This window comes from Alexandromys fortis, unplaced genomic scaffold, assembly GCF_014885135.2.
Source record: "Alexandromys fortis isolate MF-2015 unplaced genomic scaffold, M_Fortis_MF-2015_v1.1 scaffold_183, whole genome shotgun sequence".
Lineage (NCBI taxonomy): Eukaryota > Metazoa > Chordata > Mammalia > Rodentia > Cricetidae > Alexandromys > Alexandromys fortis.
The window spans coordinates 3,243,817-3,261,758 of NW_026068079.1; the positions used below are offsets into that span (position 1 = coordinate 3,243,817).

Sequence of the window (17,942 nt, forward strand, 5' to 3'; positions counted from 1 at the left end):
GGATTATCCCAGAGTGAGAATATGGATGCAGGTGCACACGTGTGCGTGTGGAGGGCAGAGGACAACTGTAGGAGTCACTTCTTCCCTCCCACCTGCAGGTTCTAAAGAGCAACGTTGAACTCAGGTGTCAGACTTGGCAGCAAGTGCTTTACCAGCTGAGCCATCTTCCAGGCCCCAGTGACCCAGAAAAATCTTTAGCTAGCTTGTTTATTTTTTCAGTGGCTTCAATGTAGGTCCTGTGGTGTCCTATGTCTGTCTTTACAATGGCTGGCAAACATGACAAAGTGCTTCACCAGGAGTTCACTTTCCAGAGAGAGAGGCAAGCAAGAAACAGACTCAGACAGCTCAGAACACCCTGCTGTGCCGTGTGGTAAGCCTTGTGAAGAAACACCAATCAGAATAGATATACAAAGAGATGTGGGGTGTTGTTTGAGCCAGAGCTGGGATGAGACAGTGGGCAGGGCAAGGGAGGGTGGTGGGAAGCGAATATGAGTGAAGGTCAATGACACCCGTATGAAAATGTCTTGACACTCATTCTTTTGTACACCAAGAAAAAGGTGAGTTTTAAAAAGTTGGATTTTGTGTCAACTGCAATTTAAAGATGAGATGATGCGCTCCTTCTTGAGTTCTCGTTGGGGGTTTATTAGTCATTTTTCAGGGAGCATTTCTATGAGAAGAATGTGGTCATGGAACCATCACTTTGAGAGCATTGGCAAAGCTGCCCTTCTTCAGGGTGAGGAAGTACCGACTGGCATCCTCAGGGACTGGGAATGTGCTGGCCCTCACAAGCCAGGGTTTTAATGCCTGGGCACACTGTGCTCAGCGTTCATAAGCCACACAAAAGGCAGGCACACTTCCTGTGGGGATTCCAGGACAATTTTATTGCCACCCAGAAGGGGTGCACACTGCCAAGGTGAAACTGGCAAGCATAAAACATCCCAGGGAAGAGCAGCCCACCTTCACTGCCTACTGATGGCCCATCAGTCCCTGTACCAACAAGGCCATGGCTAAAGCAGAAGAATGGAACAAGCTCCTTATCCCCGAAATTTATAAAAGGCTCTGATCTTCGAAGGGGAAGGAGACTCTATTGAAAGGTATCAGTGTGGGAGGCCAAAGGTCTGGGGCTTGGGTTCATGTCAATAGGATTACTGGGTGCTACTAAGCAAGCTACACCTCCTGTGGACCTTGGTACCCTCACTGATTTTAGGGGAGTTCTCGGGTTTCATCATGACCCAACTGCAAGAGAAAAGGGGGCAGTGGTGGGGCTCAGGCAAGGTCACAAGGAAAATGTCAACAACAGCTAAGGCTCTGTTTACTGGGCCGGCCCAGCTCTATCAACGTCACATACACCATTTCAATGAGTGAGGGCCAAAGCAACTCCATAATGTATGTTACTTTGAGTGCCAAGCTTACAAGCAAAGAAACAAGCTCAGAAATACAGTCGGTCGCCCACCATTTTTAAGTGGCTGAGTCATTGTTTGATGCGCAAATCCTTGGATTGTCCCTGCTGGAGGGAGAGCTCTGAGTAGAGGGAGCAGGAAGATGGCAGCCTCCTCTTAGCCCATGGCCAAACCCCATCCCTCTGGCCATCTTGTTAGTCACTGAATTGGTGTTTGCTAGCTTCTGGCACGTTAGCAGGAGAACAGTGCATATTAGGGCTAAGATGGTCTGTGCCGGCATTTGTTTGAGGGAAAGAAGGAATGGATGGATGGACCGTATTGGGGAATGGTGGCACACTGAAAATGTGGTGCTAACTTCCAAGGATCACAACAGGTTTACTATGTCAGTAAATACAGGGTTCCAGCATTGGCTTGGTGAGGACAGAGAAGTTGCTCTGGCAGCTCAGCATGGCCATATTTGTCCTCCTTGTTTGAGTGATTTGATCTAAAGGACAATGGGGGCCGGTAATGAAAGAAATAGGGAGTGCTGGGGTCAGAGGGCAAGTGAGTGGGGCAGAGTCTTCCCTGAGGGGCCTGTGAAGGACACCATCTGCCTGTGACTGGGCCTTAGGAGGGGCTTTTCCTGCAGCCTGAGAAGGCTGTACATGGACTCTATTTCCCAGATGCTCCGTGTCTGGCTGTGTCTTCTCATCATACTTTTGTTCCTTTTGATCCTTCAATAGCAATTGGTCCTGGGAGTCTGAATCAGTCCTGAGGCCAGTCTCCACACTGTGCCACAGGGGGCATACATTTCTATCGCTTTGATCACCATGATTGAGGCAACTTATAGAAACAAGGATTTATGTTTATGGTTCTAGGACAGTGGTTCCTCATGCTGTGGTGAGCCCCAATTATAAAATTACTTTTGCTTCTACTTTGTAACTGTAATTTTGCTACTGTCATGAATTGTAATGCAAATAGTTTTGGAGAGGTTTACCAAAGAAGTCGTGACCCACAGGTTGAGAACTGCTGTTCTTGAGGGATCCGAGTCCATCACTGGGGGTGGGGAGGGGCTAGGAGAGACACAAGGCAGCACACACAGCTGACAAGGAGGCTGGAGCACATGCTGTGAGGTCACACCCTTTACCATAAGCAAGAAGCAGAGAAAACAAACTGCAAATAGAAGTAAGCTCCCCACCCCAGTGATGTACTTCCTCCAGCAAAGCTGCTCCTCCTACACCTCCCAGACAGCACCACCAGCTGGGAGCCAAGGGTTCAAGTATAGGAGCCTGTGAGGAGACATTCATATTAAGCCACCACAATACCCCTCAAGTATTAAGGACCAAACTCAACTGGCAATTGGTCATGCAAGATTTAAAATATACGAATTATAAAAGCCATCCATGTCTAATGTTGAAAAATATAGAACAGCAAAAAGAGCAAGAAGTAAAACTGCATTTAACGTCATGCTCAAGCTATTAGTATTTTAGTACAAAATTCACAAATGTTATCCGTGGTTATCTGTAATTGTTTTAGTTAGGGTTACTTTGCAATGAAACACCACAACCAAAAGCAAGTTGGGGGAAAGGGCTTATTTCACTCACAGGTCCATCACCAAAAAACGGTGAGGACAGGAACTAACACAGGGCAGGAAACAGAGGCAGGAGCTGATGCAGAGGCCAGGGAGGGTGCTGCTTACTGGCTTGCTCCTTATGCCTTGCTCAGCCTGCTTTCTTATAGAACCCGGGACCTCCAGCCCAGGGATGGCCCCAACCACAGTGGGCTGGACTGGGCCCTCCCCATCAATCACTAATTATGAAAGTGCTTCACAGTCCAATCCTATGGAGGCATTTTCTCAGCTGAGGCTCCCTCCTTTCAGATACTGCTAACTTGTGATAAATAGATATAAAAGTAGTCAGCTCAGTAATACAGATGCATGAATACTAAGTTTTTTAAAACAGCAAAATATTACTTGGTATGCTGCTTGAAATGCTATTGTATCATGAAGTCAACAGGTATATATCATATTTAGGAATAACTAAATTGTTTGTCAGTATGAATATAACTATTGTGGGAATTCATTCTGCCAATCGGTTTGGGGTACTGGCCTTAGGGTGTGGCTTCTGTGTGTAGATGTGATCTCTTATAAAGAAGAAGAGAGGGCTCTCTCACTCCCTTGTGCGGGGTGGTTGGAGACGGGATCCCTACATCCATTGACCCGCGGATGACCGCGGAGGCTCTCACCATGTTGTTATTATAGGTGTCCCCTAATAAGTCTTTGTTTTCCTTTTATTCGGGCTCTCGTGAATTCACATAATGTCGCCTACATATAACCTTTATTATACGATGTCTTTGTATATCATGAAGCATAGAAAACCATTCCCTTATGATACAGTGTACATTAACATAGATTCTCATTGTTGATAACATGTTTGGGGGATTTTTTTTCTTGGAGGGAGAATGCTGTGAAGAGCATCCTGAACGCATTCATCCTGTTAGGAACCCATTTGAATTTCTCCTTAAAAATTAAAGAGTTGAGCCAATGAGACAGCTTGTTGCCACGTCTGATGACTCGAGCCCCGACCCTTGGAGCCTACGTGGATGTGGTGGAAGGAGAGAACCAGTTTCTGTGAGGATTGTCCTCTGACCTCTCCACATGTACACTGTGGCATCTGCATATATGTGCACACATGTACACTGTGCACATGCACACACACACTATTTAAAATGTATTTTTTTTAAGAAATGGAACTGCTGTACTATGGATTGTGTACATTTAAATAATTCCACTAAGTACATCCACCTGGTCACCATCCCAAATACTTCTAATTTATACCTTTTCCCCGTTTTATCCAATAGACTCTAAGGTTACTTTTACACTTGGAAAATATGGTAGATGGAAACTGGTTTTTTGTTTGTTGGTTTTTTTTTTTTTTTTGGTTTTCGACATAGGGTATCTCTGTAGCTTTGGAGCCTGTCCTGGAACTCACAGAGATCTGCCTGTTTCTGCCTCCTAGTGCTGGCAGTAAAGGCGTGTGCCACCACCTGAAAAATAAAAAACTGGTTTCTTGAGTTGTTTGTTTCTATAGTCCTAGTGGTCGAAGCCAGAGCCTCACTGCAAACTGGAAGAGCATTCCCCTATGACACCACACCCCAGCTTCGTTCTTTCCTTACAACAAGTCAGGAATCTTTCTTTGCTTCCTGGCTGCCTGTGTTGACTTGTGAGTAGGGCAGGCATTCTACTGGAATGTCCAGTGTATTGATTTGTTGGGTTTTTCCCCTTACTTTGTACTTTTTTTTTCTGCAGTTATTTTCTTGCTGTGTGATCAAATCTCTACTCTTTGATGCATAGAAGAGCCTTTTTGTTTCACGATTACATGGTTCTTCTGTATCCGTGTACAGTTGCTCTAAATATCTGATTGATGCTTAAATCTTTAATGGTACTGGGATTTATTTTGTTGATCTGTTGAAATAAGAGCTGCGGGGCTGCGTCCCCAACACCCCAGCCGCTTGGCTAGCTCACGCCCGAAATAACAACACACAAACTGTATTCATTTAAAGAACTGCTTGGCCCATGAACTCTAGCCCTTACAGGCTAATTCTCGCACCTGGACTAGCCCATTTCTAATAATGTGTGTAAGCACCCCAAGGTGCGCTTACCGGGAAGATTCTAGCCTAAGTCCATCGTGGGTTGCAGCTGCCTGGGAGAGCTGAGCATGGCGTCTCTGCTCCAGCAGAGCTGTCGGGTCTCTCCGGGAGCAGAGCAGAGTCTGACCTCACTTCCTCTTCCGCCCAGAATTCTATTCTGTTTACTCCTCCCATCTATGTTCCAAGCCATGAGGCCAAGCAGCTGGTTTATTATAACTTAACCAATGAAATCAACAGATTGATATATGACACTCCCACATCACTTCCCCTTTTTCTGTTAAAAAAAAAAAAAGAAGGCTTTAACTTAACATCCAAAGCTCTAGAAATGACAGAGACATCTCGCTGCCTGGACAGTCACCCAAAGTTCCTCTGTACCGTTGGGGCATCCATCTTCGGCCTACAGGCCCATAGTTTCCAGCAGACATTTCCACAAAGCAGGAAATTTCAAAGGCAGTCACTATCTGCTTGTCCTGAAGAATGTCTTGCAGACTCTTTCATGAATCAGGAACCCCGAAAGATCATCTCACCTTTAGGCAAGTTCAGCAGTCCTCTCTCTGCGGGTTCTCTGTGTCCAGTTTATGCAATAGTCCAGGCAAGAGCAGTTTCTTGCCCAAATGGCTATCAAACTCCATAAGGATCCTCTTCGATGCCCATCTTCCTCTTGAAGTAGATTGGTGCTGCCAGGAGCAGAGTGTCTCATTGTCATGAAAAGTCCTAAGTTATTAAAACATGTAAAATGCCATATTCTCTAGCCTTTGAAAGATATGAAGAATGCCTATCTAAAATATATCTATGCACATCTAGAAAATCTTAACTAACATAACTACAAGCTTAACTACTATTAATGATTATTCATTAACAACCTATATACATTCAAAATTGACCTTAAATCTCTATCAATAAAGCAAAATCTATACTAATGCAAATTATTCATATCTATATCATATCCCCCTTTAAATGTAAAAGAACATTTATAAACAATATTTGGGAACATGGGCGCAGTTTTTTCTCTCCAAACTGCTTCCTGCTGAATGGGGGCGTCGTTAATTAGGTCTTTCATGGTATAACCTGTGTGCTAGTTTCATCTCAGTTGGCAGTTGAGCGAAGCAATTTTCTGAAGGTATTCACAGCAACCGTTCAGGAGGGCGTGGTCCATCATACCATATCGGAATAGAAGAAATGAACAGGGTCTCATCCTCTGTGAAAACAAAAAAAGAAACTCCTTTCCAAAGTATCATGTCCTTAGATCCAAATTTCAAAGTCAAGGCATCAAAATCTCTACGATGGATTAGTTCAGCAGCATTTATAAACAAATATCTTTTGGCAGCTGTTGCTCCTTCCTCAGCATTCAAACAATTCAAAGAGAGCATAATAGTATACAGTATCAAGATTCTCTGTGTATTTTCCATCTTTGTACGCTTTATTTTAACCTCTATTTCGTTTATTTTTACTTTTATATTCTCTGTATCTCTTTGACCTGGAATAACTCTGTAGACCAGGCTCTCCTTGAACTCTCAGAGATCCGCCTGTCTCTGCCTCCCAGGCATTGGGATTAAAGGTGTTTGCTACTACACCTTGAACTCACAGAGATCTGTTTGTCTCTGCCTTCTAGGCACTGGGATTAAAGGCGTGTGCTACCACACCTTGAAGTCACAGAGGTCAATCTCCCTCTGCCTCCCAAGCGTTGGGATTAAAGGCGTGTACTACCACACACAACTTCTCTTTTTCTTTTTTTTTTTTAAGAACTTTTAACTTTTAGCTTGCATATATTTTTAACACACTGTAAATCATTTAAACATTTTCTTTGTCTTTGAATCTCTTTACTGTATATCTCTCTTTTTCTGACCACACGAGCCTTTAAATTACTGAGCAATATGAGTAGGATTAAAGCCGTGGCTTTGCCAGCTAGATCCAGTCCATTCCTTAGCTTTCCAGCCTCATGGCGGAGATACAGGCTGTAGCCATGTTTATAGCCACAATTCTATGGCGTTTCAAGGTCCCTGCCAGCCAGCGAGCTACAACAGACAACAGTCAAGTCCTCTCTCGGTAGTTGGCCCTCCTGCCTCAGTCAGAGTTTGCCCTGGCAGGACGGCCCAGAAAGCCGGCATTTTAAAACAGCACAGCTTTTTTCCTGCTACGGCTGAAAACCGAAAAGCATGCGTTCAGCTTTTCACCAACACCATTTAAGTGTTTCGTGGCAGGACCTCTTAATGAGCTGCAGGGTTTTGCAGCTGAAGCTGAGTCAGGAAGCCTCTCTTAGATGAGAGCGCTTGCTTGCCTCTAGCAAGCAGAGTAGACCCGAAAAATTGTTGCTACCAAGAAAACATGCTTCACTCCATTCTTTCCCAAGCTTTCAGGCTTTTTGTGGATTCAGTTGTCCACACGTCTGGGCGCCATCTGTTGAAATAAGAGCGGCAGGGCTGCGTCCCCAACACCCCATCCGCTTGGCTAGCTCACGCCCGAAATAACAACACACAAACTGTATTCATTTAAAGAACTGCTTGGCCCATGAACTCTAGCCCTTACAGGCTAATTCTCGCACCTGGACTAGCCCATTTCTAATTATGTGTGTAAGCACCCCAAGGAAAGATTCTAGCCTACATCCATCTTCATCGCATGTGCCTCAGAGAGCAGAGCTATCGCGTCTACCCGGGAGAGCTGAGCATGGCGTCTGTGATCCGGAGAGCAGAGTCTCTCCGGGAGCAGGAGCAGAGCAGAGTCTGACCTCACTTCCTCTTCCGCCCAGAATTCTATTCTGTTTACTTCTCCCATCTATGTTCCAAGCCATGAGGCCAAGCAGCTGGTTTATTATAACTTAACCAATGAAATCAACAGATTGATATATGATACTCCCACATCATTGATCTGTAACTTAGGCATCTTAACTACCCCCCAAAATAGTAGCCAGTGGTATCACTGTTTATAGAATAGTTCTCTCTTCATTTTAGGATCTGAGGTTACACATTCTGGGTCTTTGGGGGAAAGTATCTGTTCTGGTTTATTTATGTGCTTACTTATTCTTAGGACTGCACTGTTTTCATACTGCATGCTTTAATACACATTAGCATTGATCAAAGCAGACCAAATATCTGTCTACTCCTTCCTTTCTGACTCCCTTCCTTCCTCCCCCTCTTTTCTTCCTTTCTTTTTAGTTATTCTTGCATATATTTCAAATCAAATTTAACACAAATACCTTTAATTTTATCAAGTATAAAAATAACATTATGTTGATAGAAAGAGTATTGAATATAGACCATTGGGTCATTGAACCCTCCGTTTTGGATAACAATATGGTTTCTTTTATACCCTTGAATCAAGTTCTGCTCTTCATATGTGTCATGCATATTTTATTAAATTTAAATTGCCCTTGTTATTTAGGAAAATTAGACATAGATGTGGATGTTGATATTTCCAAACATATAATGGCGTGTGCACGTGTGTGTGTGTGTGTGTGTGTGTGTGTGTACATGCTTGTGAGTGCACTGGATATTTCCTCGGTTGCTCTTCACCTTATTTTTAGAGACAAAGTCTCTCCTTCCAGCTCCAGCAGCCCCTTGCCATCATCTTCTGTCTGCTGGTGTTGCCGACAGGCACCACTACACCCAGAATCTTACATGGGCTCTGGGGATCCAAACTCAAGTCCGCAGGCTTGCGTGGCAAACACTTGGCTGACTGAGCCATCTCTGGGCCTCTCATACATGTGGTTTTAGGTAACAATATATTTTAAGATTTGCTTTTAAAATTATTGTGTTTGTGTATGGGTGCGTGTACCTGCGTGTGCATGTACTTGTGGAGCCCGTAAGAGGGTGCTAATCCCCAGAGTCTCAGATATAGGTGGTTATGAACTGTCCCTCCTGAGTGCTGGCAACTGAAGTCTGGTACTCTGCAAGAGCAATACCCACCCTTCCCCACTAAGCCATCTCTCCTGCCCCAGCAGCAGGGGCGTTTAGCAACAGGCTTTTTCTTACCTAACATCCTTGATTACTTTGTTTCTTTTTTTTTTTTCATTTGTTCTTCCTGGCGCTCCTGTGGGAGCATATAATTGAAGACTGCACCACCCCTCACTAAATATGTAAAGCCCTCAGCAAGACCAGTGTTCTAATGATGCTGTCCAGCATGTCTGACCAGTCTTTACCTCTTGAAACATGTTTGGATGTTAGTAAACAGCAAAGTGAAACAAAACCAGTTAATGACATAATGTTCTAACGTAAACTGGTTAATTCAAATTCCTGGTGATAGCATGCAACAGCACCTGCGGAAATAGCTTCTTTCTCCATCACATTTAGCAATCTGTTCTGTTGGTTCACCTCATTTCAGAGATGGTAACATGTGTGTAACGGTGAATGCAGACAGATTGTAACGAATGCAGACAGCTTTAATGGGGAGATAGACTTACAGAACCACCGTTCCTGCGGAGACCAGGAAAGCAGAAGAGACGGCTGGGAGCACACTCGCCAGATTTATAGGTAAACATTAGCCTGAGGCGAACACGCGCCCTAAGGGGCGGGACTTATCCCTACACATGTGTACTATATGTCTAAAGCAGTGGTCATAGCGCACTTATAAAGTGCTGTAATGCACTTGGCTGGTGATCCCAGGCCTCCCTCTAGGTCAGGAAAGCGACACTAATGTTACAGTTGTAATGCTGAAGCTCATTCGCTCCCTTCCCCCTGGTTTTAGCATAGATGTTTTTGGAATGTTTGGAAGTTGCATGACATGAGACAGTCCATGGGCTGGAACGTTCTGAAGGCTGCAGGACATGAGGGAGTCCATCCTGCTGGATATGCAAACACATGGGAGGGGCCAGCTGATTCCTATTAAGCAGATGATCAAAGCCGTTCATATAACAGCACTCTTCTCACTGTTTTTCCTTCTGTTTTGGAAAATATAGTTATTTTCACAAACATTTTATTTATGCTAACTTTGAATAACTTTATTATTGTTATTGTAACTAAATAAATAACAATAAAGTCAAGTTCTGTCTTCACATCTAATACAGTGAGCATCAATAGCCGTAAACCACTCAGACCAGAGTTCCGTGGGCATCTTAAATCAGTTTCAACAGTGGGAAAGGATTGTGAGAACAAAAAGTTTGAGAACTATGGCTTTAGGCTAAATTATGCAATTACTCCTGCTTCTAAATATAGCCATTCCTGCTTTGGTTTTATTATGAGTGGGCTATAATTAGTTGTGTAAGTAGCAATTGTGCAGTGTTTTTGATGTTTATAAATTCAAGACTTCATAATAAAATATTAGCAATGAAATCCAGATTGAAGATACAGCAGGGTTTGGGATAAGTTCCTCTGTGTTCTTTTTAAGTATTATAAACATGAATTTTCTGGCTGTGGGAGAACCAAGAAGCCACATTCCTAACCCTGAAGTGTGGGGAAACAGTCTCTGATACTGTGCGGGAACCAGAACCTGGGACCTTAGGAGCGGTGGAAATGGCCCAGAGGAGAACAAGCAATTGAAATGAATGCAATAAAAACACTGTGGTCTTATCAATAAACACAAAATGACAGCTTTGTCATGTCGGTGGCTCTCCAGAGCATCGGAATTCTCAAAATTTGTGTATTTAAAAGTTTCAGGTGAGCCTAGGTGGTAAAGGTGTTTGTTATGCAAGCCTGGCGACCTGAATTCAGTCCCCAGAACCAACTCCCCAATGTTGTTCTATACACACACAAGCTAACAATGTATACAATTTTAAAATAAAAATGGTTGAGGGCTAGGAAGATAGGTCAATGGTTAGAGCCCTGGCTGCTCTTGCTTCTCAGCACTCACGTGGTGGCTCACAGCCAACTGTAACTCTAGTTCTGGAGATCTGATACCCTCTACTAACCTCAGGCATGCGTGTGGTACACAGACATACATGCAGGCAAAACACTCATTACCATAAAAAGTAAGATCGAGAAATCTTAAAAATAATTTTAAATTGAAAATGCCATATTTCCACATTTCACAAGAGTGACAATTGTGCCTGTTAAAACTTTCATTTTTAAATAAAGAACAATTTCTCTCATCAATGAGAAAAATCATAGAAACATTAGAAGTCAATTTCACGTAAGTATTTGTAATAAAATTTCTTAAAGTTTATCAAAATATTGATAAAACAAATGAAAGCCATCTAGAGAACACTGTCTACATGGAAAGGAATGTACATCCTCAGACATAAAATATTTAATAACCTCAAGTAAAAAATGTCATTAATATGGGCTTATCATTGCAATCTAAATATATGGCCTTGCTTGTTGCAGAAATATTTATCTACTGAGAGAAGAAAACAACTTTTTGGGAAATGTATAAATCAAGGCAGCACAATGTCAGTCATTATTGATGAAGCCTCAACCATTTCATATAAAATAGTTTTAATAATTTATTTAACACACGAACTTCAAGAGTTTGAAGATAATTTAATGGCTTTTGTTGATCTCGTGAGGCAGGAAGGAAAAGCACCTGAAATAATTTATCAAAATTTATTGTTGACACACGAGAAAAATGGTTCCAATGAACAATATTTCTATGAAAAAACTTATTAGATTTTGTGCAAGCCTGAGGAGAGCTGGGGAGAGAAGAACGTTTTGGCAAACTTCTTGAACATTTTAATCGGTGCTGTCTGACTCACTGGAACTGAGGATCCCGTGGCTGACCTGTCTATCGGAGGTAAGTGAATGTCTTTTAAATTAGAGTTTGATTTATTGACAAGCATTATATAGTTTCAGGGAAAAAATTAATAATAGAGCCAAAGATTTGAAAGTTGAAACAATGGAACTTAGAATACTTAGGCCGTGATGAATTGCAAAAGTAGTTTGAAATTTTCAAATTTATCAGTTTAACAAAAGCTAGTGTAATAGGAGCAAACATGGAGAGAATTGCTGTTTTTAGAAAGAGATTCCACTGTAAGTTAATCTGGGTAAAATATGAACAGTGACAGCAATGTGGGGTTTGCTAACGATGGGAGGTGGATTGTTGTGATGAAAACTAAAACGTGGGGACACAGGAACACAGGGAAGGCGGTGGGTAGAGACAGCGGCAGCGGGAGAAACCGTCAGGGACCCATAAACAGTCAGAAAATGGTGTTTTAATGGAGAAAGTAAAAACTTAAAATTTTCTTCTTTAATATTTTTCTCACTAAACCATGTTTTAAAATGTATTCTTACTGATGCTGTGACCACTCTTTGCCTCTCCAAATGGATCAAAGGTAAATGAAGTTTGATAAAATGATCTCTGTAATTAAATAGTCGCCCCTCACTCGGCGGTGGAAAACGTTTTGAGGATGGGTAGGTGATCCCACACTGCACACACGACAAGTGTGCTGACTATCTCAGACCCTCGTCACGTCCCGGGGACACCCAGTCTTCGCAGATGACCAGCTCATACACTGCCTGGCCCTCCCTGATCACATGCGTTAGGGGGCGTGTGGTCGTGCAATATTATAGTCCTCACTTTCCACGTGGCTTCAAGGATGATGGGTTCGAAACTGTAAAAAACTGAATGTCTTAAAGGTTAGAAATGTTTGGATTCATCGCTGCGTGTTCAGTGGAAGCTGGCAGACACGTCAGCATTTGAACAATATTGTGATCTTACGAGAAGCGTGGTACCAGGCAGCCTCTGAGTTCTAATTAGTGGTAAGTGGCTGGGAGAATTTCATGTGCTGTGTGTCAGATTATTGCTCACTTAATTAGTGATGGCTGTGTTTTTAAAGTTGCACCAACAACTTCTAGAAATCAGCAAATGGTTTGGAAGTCACTAAAAGACTCTGATAACAATTTAATTTATGATCTCTAGGAATTGCAAGAAATTTTATGATGTGTAGGTAGAGATGACTTTGTTTTCCTAAAAAGTATAAAGGAATAAATTTTAAAATTTTTATTATATATATATTAGTTTTTATTGCAGGAACCTATTTAACCTTTGAATATCCAATATTTTATGGCTCTGTCTGTGAACTTCATTGGCAGGCGATGATAAGAGGGAACTAAATAACACTGATGGTTGGCCCTTGTTGCTTTTCCTGAATTTAATTATGCTTTTAGTACTTTTCATAATAGTGAAATTTGATTGAATGTAATTTAAAAAATCAAATTTTGTAAGCATTATTTTTGGTATATAAAGAGTTTAATATTGTTTGCCATCTTTGACATACTAACATGGTTAGTTAAAATATTGAATTGACCTCTTATTCTCATAATGAGCCCTATTTGGTGGTAGTATATTATTTTCTTAATGTGCAGCTGGATTCAATCATCCTTTTTCAAAAGGAAAAAGAAATTTTATATCCGTATCCCAAACACAGTTGGTTATTAGTTTTCTCTCCCGTTTGTCTATAAATGTCATCAGGCTTGAGTCGAAATGATCCCCGAATTAAACAACAGAGGCACAGTGCTTCCTATTCTCTCTTAAAAAATCATCTAATCTGGGTGATGGTGGTGCACGCCCTTGATCTTAGCACTCAGGACTCAGAGGCAGGTGGATCTCTGTGAGCTCGAGGTCAGCCTGGTCTACAGAGCTAGTTCCAGGACAGGCTCCAAAGCTACACAGAGAAACTCTGTCTCGAAAAAAAGAAAAAATCATCTCAAATACAGTCACAATTTTAATCTATGAAAATTACTTCCACTCTTTTGTTTGCCCCCCCCCCATTTCCAGCTTCCCAGTGCTGGGATTTGAACTCAGGTCTTCTCCTCAGCCCTTACAATTGTTTTTATGTGTGTTTCAGTTTCTATCTCTTTTTGAGTCCATTTTAGGGAGCTAAGTCTCACGAAGGAACTTAGTTTATCAAAAATTTCAAATTCTGAAGAAAATACATTTCTTGTGTGTGTGTGTGTGCGCGTGTGCTCGTGTGTGCGTGCGTGTAGTATGTGTGTATGTGTGTGTGTGTGTACCAGGTGCAATGTCTAAGCACTATGTGTGGGTAGGCCAGAAGGGGATGCCAGATGCCCTGGAACTGGAGTTGCAGATGGTTGTGAGCAGCCCCGGCGCTGGAAACTGAAGCCAGGGCTTCTGAAGTGCAGCCAGTGTTCTGAATCTCTGAGTCATCTCTCCAGATCCTTAAATACCAATTTTTGAGCCTAGCCATCTGTGATTTCTGTAATACATACTTTAAAATGATGATTTCCTCTAGGTCTATAGCTAAAGCATTTTTATTATTCCAAGTAGAATAATTTGAAAACTAAGATACAATTTCCATACAGTAAAATTAATTTTTTGATAGTTTACAGGGCCCTACTTTTTGCTGTATTCACTGACCTCACTACAGGTTAATTCCAGAGGAAACCTGGCTGCCTCTGGAGCTGCCTTTCCCCAGCCTTCCTTCCCTAGCCTGTCGGCCACTAATCCACTTCCTGTCTCTAGAATTGATCATTCAAGATGTTCTATATAAACAAGATCATAACACTTGTGGCCTTTTGTGTCTGGATTCTTTCATTTAGCAAAAATATTTTCAAGATTTATCCACGCGATAGGCATAATGATGCTTCATTCCTTTTCATGATTAAATACTATTCCATCGATGTATAGGTGTGTTGATTTTTTTCCTGTCACTTTTGATGTATTAGTTACACTTTAAAATGTTATAAATACTTAACATTGAACTTTGATTATTTTTGCAAGGTTACATTTTTTATTCTCTTCTGTGCACATCTATGAGTGACATTGCTAGGTCACTGTTCCCCCAATCTTCCGAGTGACATTGCTAGGTCACTGTTCCCCCAATCTTCCGAGTGACATTGCTAGGTCACTGTTGCTCCAATCTTCCGAGTGACATTGCTAGGTCACTGTTGCTCCAATCTTCCGAGTGACATGACTAGGTCACACTGTTGCTCTAATCTTTTGAGGATCTGACTGTTCCAAAGAGGCTGTACCATCATAATATTCTCTCTGGCAACCAATTTTCTATGTTACACTTTTAATAAACTATTTTTAAGTGTGGCCATCCTCCTGAAAGAATGGAATGGATTTGATCTGTATTTCTATAAAGCCATGATAATGATGAGCCCCTCATCACACCCCCACTCACCATTTGGGTCATTTCTTGGAGAATTCCTTCTTTTACCCCTTGCCTGCTGAATTCTTTGTACTTTTATTGGTGAATCCTAAGGGATCTTTATACATTCTAGGATCTTGTTACTTCTTGGATATATTGTCGTATAAATGAGTGATTTGAAAATATTTTCTCCATCCCATGGGTATCCTTTCAACTTCTTTCATTTTATTATTTATTATCAAGATAAATTTATTATTTATTCACGTTTATGTTTGTGTGTGGATGTGTGCACTTCAGTTCAGGTGCCCAAGGAAGCCAGAAGAGGGCCCCAGTTCACAGGCAGATGTGAACCTCCAACGTGCGTGCTCAGAACTGAACAAATGGGCTGCGAGAAGACTTCCATGTTCTTCAATATTGAGTCCTCTCTCCAGCACCCCTATTTCAACCTAAGTACCTATTGGTTAATGGAGAGCATTTATGTTTTTCCCTGATAGTTTTCCATGTTTAACATTTGTGTTTGTCTTCAATCCATTTTGAGTTAATTTTTGCCTAAGCTGTGAATTAGGGATCCAACCTCATTCTCTGCACGTGGCAATGGCTTTTTCTACAACATTTGTTCCTCAGAGTCTTCTTTCCTCACTGAGTTTTCTTCTTGGGACTTGTGAGATGACTCAGTGGATAGAGGTGCTTGCTGCCTGTCCTGATGACCAGAGTTAATTCCCCAGGTTCCAAATGATGGAAGAAGAGAAATGTCTCCCCAAAATTGTCCTCTGATCTCCACATATGGCACACATATGCCAACAGACACACAGATACACAAACATACACACATAAACAAATAAAATGTAATTTTTTAAAGATCATGAATTTTCTTTAAAATTATATAAAAAAAGAAAAAAATTATAAAAGAATCTCCATGCCGGTTTCTTTGTTAAAAAGGCTGTTTATTACTTTTGCCTGTGTGTCTGTGTGAGGGTGTGCCATTGCATATGTGTCTTCCTGGAAGCCAGCAGAAGGCTCTGGACCCTTGGAACTGAAGCGGTGGTTGGAACTCTGGTCTTTTGCCATAGCAACAACGCTGTCAGTTGCCGAGCCACTTTTGTGAACTTTCTGGTTAGTGATAGGGTGCCTGGAACTGCATGAGGTCATTTCTGAAGACTCAGTCTTTAAATCTGTATGGTTACCCTTACACTACCAGCGTGCTGTCCTGGTTACAACAGCCTTATAATCTCATCTAAACCTAGAAATTACAGTCCTCCAACGTCACTCCATCAGTGAAAGATGTTGTGAATATTCTCAGTTCCCTGAATTTCATATAAATTTTAGGGCCAGCTGTTGAGGTGTGGGGGGAAGGCAGATGGAACTGAATGCAACATTGAATCTCTGCAAACTCCCCCCAGCTTCTCCCACCTGAGCCTCCTGGCTTTGACATCTAAGGAAGCCAGAAAGTTACAACACTTGCCTGTGATTTCAGTTAACAAACACCTCTGGGTTTTGGAATTGGGTAAAAACCGAGTAAGATCAGACAACTATAACCCTAAATCGGGGAGATCCCATAAACCACCAGAAATTGAACAGCAAACAAGCTTTGGGGGCTGCTCTGTTTGGCTCACCCTAGTGGCAACCAAGTAACTGCTTGTACTTGAGGAACAGAGGGGCTCCTGCCCGCAGGACTGCAGAAAGGGAGATCAGGTTACAAGAGTGAAAACCCCGCCCACCCCAACCCTAACACTGACACTCCAAACCCTAACCCTGTCCTAAGCATAACCCTAAGCTTGTCCTAAGCACAGCACTAACCCTAACCGAACCCTAACTTCAGCTCTTTCAACAGAGTAAACACTCTCTGTGGTCGCAGCCTTTGCTTTATTTCTCAGCCGTGGAAAAATCCCTTCCACAGTTTGCCAGCTCCTTCACTGCTCCCACGGAGGAGAGAATTTGTAGAAGTCTTTGCGAGCTCAAGAACTCGGGTCCAGATGTTAACACACTCCCACCCCTCAGTCTTTTCTCTTTCTTTCTGGTTGATTTTGCCAGAATTTTCTTTCCTTGTTCACATTTTAAGAATTAGAATTCATCAGCTCAGTTTTATTTCTCCCCCAAGTCACTGGCTTCACGCTTCTCATCATCGGATCTTTCCATCCCTAATTCAGTCCGTCTTACTGTGCCTTAAAACTTCTTGAAATGGCTTTTTCGTCAAGATGGTGCCGAAAGCGAAGAAGGAAGCTCCCGCCCCTCCCAAAGCCGAAGCTAAAGCGAAGGCCTTGAAAGCCAAGAAAGCAGTGCTGAAAGGCGTCCACAGCCGCAAAAAGAAGATCCGCACATTGCCCACCTTTCGGCGGCCCAAGACCCTGCGGCTATGAAGGCAGCCTAAATACCCCCGGAAGAGCGCGCCCAGGAGGAACGAGCTTGACCACTATGCCGTCATCAAATTCCCCCTGACCACCGAGTCAGCCATGAAGAAGATAGAAGACAACAACACACTTGTGTTCATTGTGGACGTCAAGGCCAACAAGCATCAGATCAAACAGGCTGTGAAGAAACTCTATGACATCGATGTGGCCAAAGTCAACACCCTCATAAGGCCCGACGGAGAGAAGAAGGCGTATGTTCGGTTGGCTCCTGATTATGATGCTCTGGATGTTGCCAATAAGATCGGAATCATCTAAACTGAGCCCAGCCGGCTAATTCTAAATATACACTTTTTCACCATAAAAAAAAAAAAAAAACCACTTCTTGAAATGAAAGCATAGTTCGGTCATTTTGATCCTTCTCTGTTATGTGAGAAGAAATACTAACTTCATGGGTTAATCTGAGAACATTGCCCTGGACTCTCCTGAGTCTGCACACGATACCATTGTAATTATTTTCTAGGCCTTGTGGTATGGTATTATTTTTGACTTTTTATTTATGACAGCATTTTTAATTTTCTAAGTAACTTT

At 42.2% G+C, this 17,942-nt stretch overlaps 1 pseudogene; it reads left to right on the plus strand.

Annotated features, from left to right (window-relative positions):
- The first annotated feature begins 17,201 nt into the window (after nucleotides 1–17,201).
- LOC126488379 (60S ribosomal protein L23a-like) lies at nucleotides 17,202–17,723 on the plus strand (annotated as a pseudogene).
- Nucleotides 17,724–17,942: the final 219 nt, after the last annotated feature.